An 8,122-nucleotide genomic window follows, 5' to 3' on the forward strand; every position below is an offset into this window, starting at 1 on the left:
TTTTTTTTTTTTTTAATTTTTTTAATTTAAAAATTTTTTTTTAATTTTAATTTTTACTTTATTTTACTTTATAATACTGTATTGGTTTTGCCATACATTGACATGAATCCACCACGGGTGTACATGCGTTCCCAAACATGAACCCCCCTCCCACATCTCTCCCCATAACATCTCTCTGGGTCATCCCCGTGCACCAGCCCCAAGCATGCTGTATCCTGCGTCGGACATAGACTGGCGATTCGATTCTTACATGATAGTATACATATTACAATGCCATTCTCCCAAATCATCCCACCCTCTCCCTCTCCCTCTGAGTCCAAAAGTCCGTTATACACATCTGTGTCTTTTTTGCTGTCTTGCATACAGGGTCGTCATTGCCATCTTTCTAAATTCCATATATATGTGTTAGTATACTGTATTGGTGTTTTTCTTTCTGGCTTACTTCACTCTGTATAATCGGCTCCAGTTTCATCCATCTCATCAGAACTGATTCAAATGAATTCTTTTTAACAGCTGAGTAATACTCCATTGTGTATATGTACCACAGCTTTCTTATCCATTCATCTGCTGATGGACATCTAGGTTGTTTCCATGTTCTGGCTATTATAAACAGTGCTGCGATGAACATTGGGGTACATGTGTCTCTTTCAATTCTGGTTTCCTTGCTGGGTCATAAGGTATTTCTATTTGCAATTTTTTAAGGAATCTCCAGACTGTTCTCCATAGCGGCTGTACTAGTTTGCATTCCCACCAACAGTGTAGGAGGGTTCCCTTTTCTCCACACCCTCTCCAGCATTTATTGCTTGCAGATTTTTGGATCACAGCCATTCTGACTGGTGTGAAGTGGTACCTCATTGTGATTTTGATTTGCATTTCTCTGATAATGAGTGATGTTGAGCATCTTTTCATGTGGTTGTTAGCCATCCATATGTCTTCTTTGGAGAAATGTCTATTTAGTTCTTCGGCCCATTTTTTGATTGGGTTGTTTATTTTTCTGGAATTGAGCTGCATAAGTTGCTTGTATATTTTTGAGATGAGTTGTTTGTCTGTTGCTTCATTTGCTATTATTTTCTCCCATTCAGAAGGCTGTCTTTTCACCTTGCTTATATTTTCCTTTGTTATGCAGAAGCTTTTAATTTTAATTAGACCCAATTGTTTATTTTTGCTTTTATTTCCTGAATTCTGGGAGGTGGATCATAGAGGATCCTGCTGTGATTTATGTCAGAGAGTGTTTTGCCTATATTCTCCTCTAGGAGTTTTATAGTTTCTGGTCTTACATTTATATCTTTAATCCATTTTGAGTTTATTTTTGTGTGTGGTGTTAGAAAGTGATCTAGTTTCATTCTTTTACAAGTGGTTGACCAGTTTTCCCAGCACCACTTGTTAAAGAGATTGTCTTTAGTCCATTGTATATTCTTGCCTCCTTTGTCAAAGATAAGGTGTCCATATGTTTGTGGATTTATCTCTGGGCTTTCTATTTTGTTCCATTGATCTATATGTCTGTCTTGTGCCAGTACCATACTGTCTTGATGACTGTGGCTTTGTAGTAGAGCCTGAAGTCAGGCAAGTTGATTCCTCCAGTTCCATTCTTCTTTTTCAAGATTGCTTTGGCTATTCGAGGTTTTTTGCATTTGCATACAAATCTTGAAATGATTTGTTCTAGTTCTGTGAAAAATATGGCTGGTAGCTTGATAGGGATTGCACTGAATTTGTAGATTGCTTTGGTAGTATACTCATTTTCACTATATTGATTCTTCCGATCCATGGACATGGTATATTTCTCCATTTATTAGTGTCCTCTTAGATTTCTTTAATCAGTGTTTTATAGTTTTCTATATATATGTCTTTAGTTTCTTTAGGTAGATATATTCCGAAGTATTTTATTCTTTTCATTGCAATGGTGAATGGAATTGTTTCCTTGATTTCTTTTTCTACTTTCTCATTATTAGTGTATAGGAATGCAAGGGATTTCTGAGTGTTGATTTATATCCTGCAACTTTACTATATTCATTGATTAGCTCTAGTAATTTTCTGGTGGAGTCTTTAGGGTTTTCTATGTAGAGGATCATGTCATCTGCAAACAGTGAAAGTTTTACTTCTTCTTTTCCAATCTGGATTCCTTTTATTTCTTTTTCTGCTCTGATTGCTGTGGCCAAAACTTCCAGAACTATGTTGAATAGTAGCGGTGAAAGTGGGCACCCTTGTCTTGTTCCTGACTTTAGGGGAAATGCTTTCCATTTTTCACCACTGAGGATAATGTTTGCTGTGTGTTTGTCATATATAGCTTTTATTATGTTGGGGTATGTTCCTTCTATTCCTGCTTTCTGGAGAGTTTTTATCACAAATGGATGTTGAATTTTGTCAAAGGCCTTCTCTGCATCTATTGAGATAATCATGTGGCTTTTATTTTTCAATTTGTTAATGTGGTGAATTACATTGATTGATTTGTGGATATTGAAGAATCCTTGCATCCCTGGGATAAAGCCCACTTGGTCATGGTGTATGATCTTTTTAATGTGTTGTTGGATTCTGATTGCTAGAATTTTGTTGAGGATTTTTGCATCTATGTTCATCAGTGATATTGGCCTGTAGTTTTCTTATTTTTTGACATCTTTGTCAGGTTTTGGTATTAGGGTGATGGTGGCCTCATAGAATGAGTTTGGAAGTTTACCTTCCTCTGGCATTTTCTGGAAGAGTTTGAGTAGGATAGGTGTTAGCTCTTCTCGAAATTTTTGGTAGAATTCAGCTGTGAAGCCGTCCTGACCTGGGCTTTTGTTTGCTGGAAGATTTCTGATTACAGTTTCAATTTCCGTGCTTATGATGGCTCTGTTAAGATTTTCTATTTCTTCCTGGTTCAGTTTTGGAAAATTGTACTTTTCTAAGAATTTGTCCATTTCTTCCACGTAGTCCATTTTATTGGCATATAGCTGCTGATAGTAGTCTCTTATGATCCTTTGTATTTCTGTATTGTCTGTTGTGATCTCTCCATTTTCATTTCTAATTTTATTGATTTGATTTTTCTCTCTTTGCTTCTTGATGAGTCTGGCTAGTGGTTTGTCAACTTTATTTATCCTTTCAAAGAACCAGCTTTTGGCTTTGTTGATTTTTGCTATGGTCTCTTTTGTTTATTTTGCATTTATTTCTGCCCTAATTTTTAAGATTTCTTTCCTTCTACTAACTCTGGGGTTCTCCATTTCTTCCTTTTCTAGTTGCTTTAGGTGTAGAGTTAGGTTATTTATTCGACTTTTTTCTTGTTTCTTGAGGTATGACTGTACTGCTATGAACTTTCCTCTAAGCACTGCTTTTATAGTGTCCCACAGGTTTTGGGTTGTTGTGTTTTCATTTTCATTAGTTTCTATGCATATTTTGATTTCTTTTTTGATTTCTTCTGTGATTTGTTGGTTATTCAGAAGTGTGTTGTTCAACCTCCATATGTTGGAATTTTTAATAGTTTTTCTCCTGTAATTGAGATCTAATCTTAATGCATTATGGTCAGAAAAGATGCTTGGAATGATTTCGGTTTTTTTGAATTTATCAAGTTTAGATTTATGGCCCAGAATGTGACCTATCCTGGAGAAGGTTCCATGAGCACTTGAAAAAAAGGTGAAATTCGTTGTTTTGGGGTGAAATGTCCTATAGATATCAATTAGGTCTAACTGATCTAATGTATCATTTAAAGCTTGCATTTCTTTGTTAATTTTCTGTTTAGTTGACCTGTCCATAGGTGTGAGTGGGGTATTAAAGTCTCCCACTATTATTGTGTTATTGTTGATTTCCCCTTTCATACTTGTTAGCATATTTCTTACATATTGCGGTGCTCCTATATTGGGTGCATATATATTTATAATTGTTATATCTTCTTCTTGGATTGATCCTTTGATCATTATGTAGTGGCCTTCTTTGTCTCTTTTCACAGCCTTTGTTTTAAAGTCTACTTTATCGGATATGAGTATTGCCACTCCTGCTGTCTTTTGGTCTCTATTTGTGTGGTATATCTTTTTCCAGCCCTTTACTTTCAGTCTGTATGTGTCCCTTGTTTTGAGGTGGGTCTCTTGTAAGCAGCATATAGAAGGATCTTGTTTTTGCATCCATTCAGCAGTCTTTGCCTTTTGGTTGGGGCATTCAACCCATTTACGTTTAAGGTAATTATTGATAAGCGTCATCCCGTTACCATTTACTTTATTGTTTTGGGTTCGGGTTTAAACACCCTTTTTATGTTTCCTGTCTAGAGAATATGCTTTAGAATTTGTTGGAGAGCTGGTTTGGTGGTGCTGAATTCTCTCAGCTTTTGCTTGTCTGTAAAGCTTTTGATCTCTCCTTCGTATTTGAATGAGATCCTTGCTGGGTACAGTAATCTGGGCTGTAGGTTATTTTCTTTCATCACTTTAAGTATGTCTTGCCATTCCCTCCTGGCCTGAAGAGTTTCTATTGAAAGATCAGCTGTTATCCTTATGGGAATCCCCTTGTATGTTATTGGTTGTTTTTCCCTTGCTGCTTTTAATATTTGTTCTTTGTGTTTGATCTTTGATTAATATGTGTCTTGGGGTGTTTCGCCTTGGGTTTATCCTATTTGGAACTCTCTGTGTTTCTTGGCCTTGGGTGATTATTTCCTCCCCATTTTAGGGAAGTTTTCAACTATTATCTCCTCAAGGATTTTCTCATGGTCTTTCTTTTTGTCTTCTTCTTCTGGGACTTCTATAATTCGAATGTTGGAGCATTTCATATTGTCCTGGAGGTCTCTGAGATTGTCCTCATTTCTTTTAATTCGTTTTTCTTGTTTCCTCTCTGATTCATTTATTTCTACCATTCTATCTTCTATTTCAATAATCCTATCTTCTGCCTCCGTTATTCTGCTATTTGTTGCCTCCAGAGGATTCATGTGGAAAATTTTTTTTTCCAGAGTGATCTTCCTACTTCCTTGGAGGAAAAACTAAGAATACAACCAAGTGACTGCTAGACAGTCAGACTTCCTCTCTATTCAAAGGCACAGGTCTGGGTGGGAAGATGAAATGCATGCTGAAAAAAGAGCACAGTTTGTACTCCAGTATTAATTCTCTAAAAAAGAAAGGAACTCACTGACATGTAAGTTTAACTCACTTTTTAAACCTATTTCTGCTTCTCTATTTATCTTCAAATGTTCAAGATGAGTTAAATGGATTTATGGGAAAATAAGACTGACCAACATTTAAAATATTTTATAGGTTTTCTAATGTCAAACAAACTCTTAGTTAAACCCTAATTTTCTCTCTAAAGCATTTAAGCCGTATTGCTCTTTAGAACTGTATTTGATTTGCTGGCATTTTATTCTAGCTTTTTTATGCCAACGTTCCTAAACTGAAAACCTGCAATTTCTTTTCATATGGATAATGTTATGCTTTTAAGGAATTTAAAGCTTTGTGCACTATCAATTTCTTGTTTTTTTTTTTTTTTTTTTTCTCACTCTAGTGACTGAACTAACCAATGGCTGGTGAAAACTATACCAGGGTCACGGAGTTTATTTTCACAGGCTTAAAGTGCCATCTGCATGCGCAAGGCTTCCTCTTCTTGCTCCTCCTCCTTTTTTACCTTGTTACCATGACGGGAAACCTGGGCATGGTTACCCTCATCCGGACGGATCCCCGCCTGCACACACCGATGTACTTCTTTCTCAGTCACCTGTCCTTTGTGGATGTCTGCTTTTCATCCGTGGTTGGCCCCAAGATGCTCAGAGACTTCTTCGCTGAAAGGAAAGCCATTTCTTTCCTGGGCTGCGCCTTGCAGCAGTGATTCTTCGGGTTCTTTGTGGCCATCGAGTGCCTTCTCCTGGCATCCATGGCTTATGACGGCTACGTGGCCATCTGTAACCCACTGCTATATTCAGTTGTCATGTCCCATAGGCTCTGCATACAGCTGGTGGTCGGACCCTACGCTGTTGGATTTCTGAACACCATGACCCACACAACAGCTGCTTTTCGACTTCCCTTTTGTGGTTCCAACATTATCAATCACTTCTTCTGTGACATGTCCCCACTTCTCTCTCTGGTATGTACTGACATGCGGATCAATAAATTGCTAGTTTTCATCGTGGCTGGATCTGTACTTGTCGTCAGCAGCCTGACTATATTAATCTCCTATTTTTACATCCTCATCTCTATCCTGAGCATCCGCTCTGCTCATGGGAGGCACAGGGCCTTTTCCACCTGCTCTTCCCATCTCACAGCTGTCTCCGTCTTGTATGGGACTCTCTTCTTTATCTACGTGAGGCCAGGCGCAGTTTTTTCTCTGGATCTCAATAAAGTGGTGGCAGTGTTCTACACAGCAGTGATGCCATGTTGAATCCTCTCATCTACAGCTTGAGAAATAAAGAAGTGAAAGCTGCTATGTGCAGGATCGTCGCCAGGAGAAAGTTTTGCCTCAAAAGTTAAATTTCCATCTAAAGCAGAAAATAGATGAAAAAGTAAAGCTTCCAGACATGGTTAGACTATCTGACCATCATCCAAAGATGCTAAAAAGTTTGCAGAATTTGGGGATGCTATCCTTCCGTTCTTCTACATGATTTTTATTTTAGTACCTTTTTTTAAAAGCTCCATTTCACCATGTCCCTATTAGTGATAAAAATCCCCAATCACCCAGACTCAGAGCGATTCTTTCTCCTCAAATATCTTCATTGCTGAGAATATGATGGAATCTAATAAATGTTGAGGAAACCTAGTTACTAATGCTCTCACACTAGTTGGACCACCAGAAATGTCCAGATGAGGTGAGATTCTTTGGAACAGCAAACATTACCCCTATCCTTACATGTAGAGGTGAAAATATCAAACAGAACATTTACTTCTCTTGCATATGCCTTTACAAAGTAAATAATGCTCCATACATTATATTTAATATTTGTTATGTTTATTTTCTTAATTCTTACCTTCCAAAAATACAATATCATGATCACTGAAAATAAAAAGAAAATGCAGCTAAGCAAGTGAAGAAAAATGTTAACCAAAACACAAAAGCAAAACAACAACAACAACAAGAACTCTTTAGTTTTCCAACTATTACGTTAGTATTAATATTCAGTTTTCCCTAGTTCTTTCAAATAAAGATAGAGATAGCTTACTACAGAAAGCAGAAATAAATTACAAAGAAGTGAATGAAAAAAATGAGAAAGCTTCTAAAAAATCAGGAACGATGTGCTGAGAAGTTATTGGTAACTAAAATGCAGAAAATTTATTTCTTATTGTCTTGTTAGTATTTTTCTGTTATTCTTTTCAAACTACCAAAATACAATAGAATGGAGATAAAAATTATTTCAACACCTTTCTGCTCCCCTCAACCTCAGAAGAATCCAAAGAGGAATTATATGAATTGCAATCATTTTCATAAAATTTAAGTGCGTTTTGAAAAGTATCCATTTGGTATAAACTAAATTCTAACAACATCTATTTTTAGCCCTGATAGCTATTGGTGAATTAAAAATGTAAAATTTATCTCTAGGCTATACAGAGATCCACATATGAGTAGGGGAAACAAAACAAAACAAAAAACAGACATGCTTGAGTAGTGATGTAGGAAAGAAATAGGGTGTAGAATCTAACTCAAACCCCTGCCCAGATAAATATCTTGATGGGGTTGTTGGATAAGCAAATGATTTCTCAGGTAGTATGGATGAAAGGATAGGGTCACAATCCTTCTTCCTCACACCAGACGTTGTTGTATCTGCTTTGAACATTGCAACTATACTAAGAATAGCACGTTACAGGGACTGGACTGGGCATGGAGTGACTTGGGTTCAAGGGAAGTGAGCAGACTGTGGAATCAACTGGATACCAAGATGCGGAGCCAGTGTACAGGCTAGGAATAATGGCCTGCATTCAATGAAGCTGTTGCCTCTGCAGGAATGAGGCATGTGCTCAATAGTCAGAGAGACAGAAATAGTGCTAGTAGGAGGCTATTAAAAGGATCAGGATGTTAGCTCAGAAATTTCCTCCATTTAATTTCCATTATTTATTTATTGTAGAAACAATTAATTAGATGGAGGCTGGGATGAACCATTTCAGATGTGTATGTGTTTGCTGCTAATAGTGTAATGAGGTGACTTTTCTTTCTCTTGATGGAAAGAAAATTATCACTGTTCTGATCTGTGCCTTAG

At 37.0% G+C, this 8,122-nt stretch overlaps 1 pseudogene; it reads left to right on the plus strand.

Annotated features, from left to right (window-relative positions):
• Positions 1–5,460: 5,460 nt before the first annotated feature.
• LOC128060822 (olfactory receptor 1009-like) lies at positions 5,461–6,404 on the plus strand (annotated as a pseudogene).
• Positions 6,405–8,122: the final 1,718 nt, after the last annotated feature.

This window comes from Budorcas taxicolor, chromosome 15, assembly GCF_023091745.1.
Source record: "Budorcas taxicolor isolate Tak-1 chromosome 15, Takin1.1, whole genome shotgun sequence".
NCBI lineage: Eukaryota > Metazoa > Chordata > Mammalia > Artiodactyla > Bovidae > Budorcas > Budorcas taxicolor.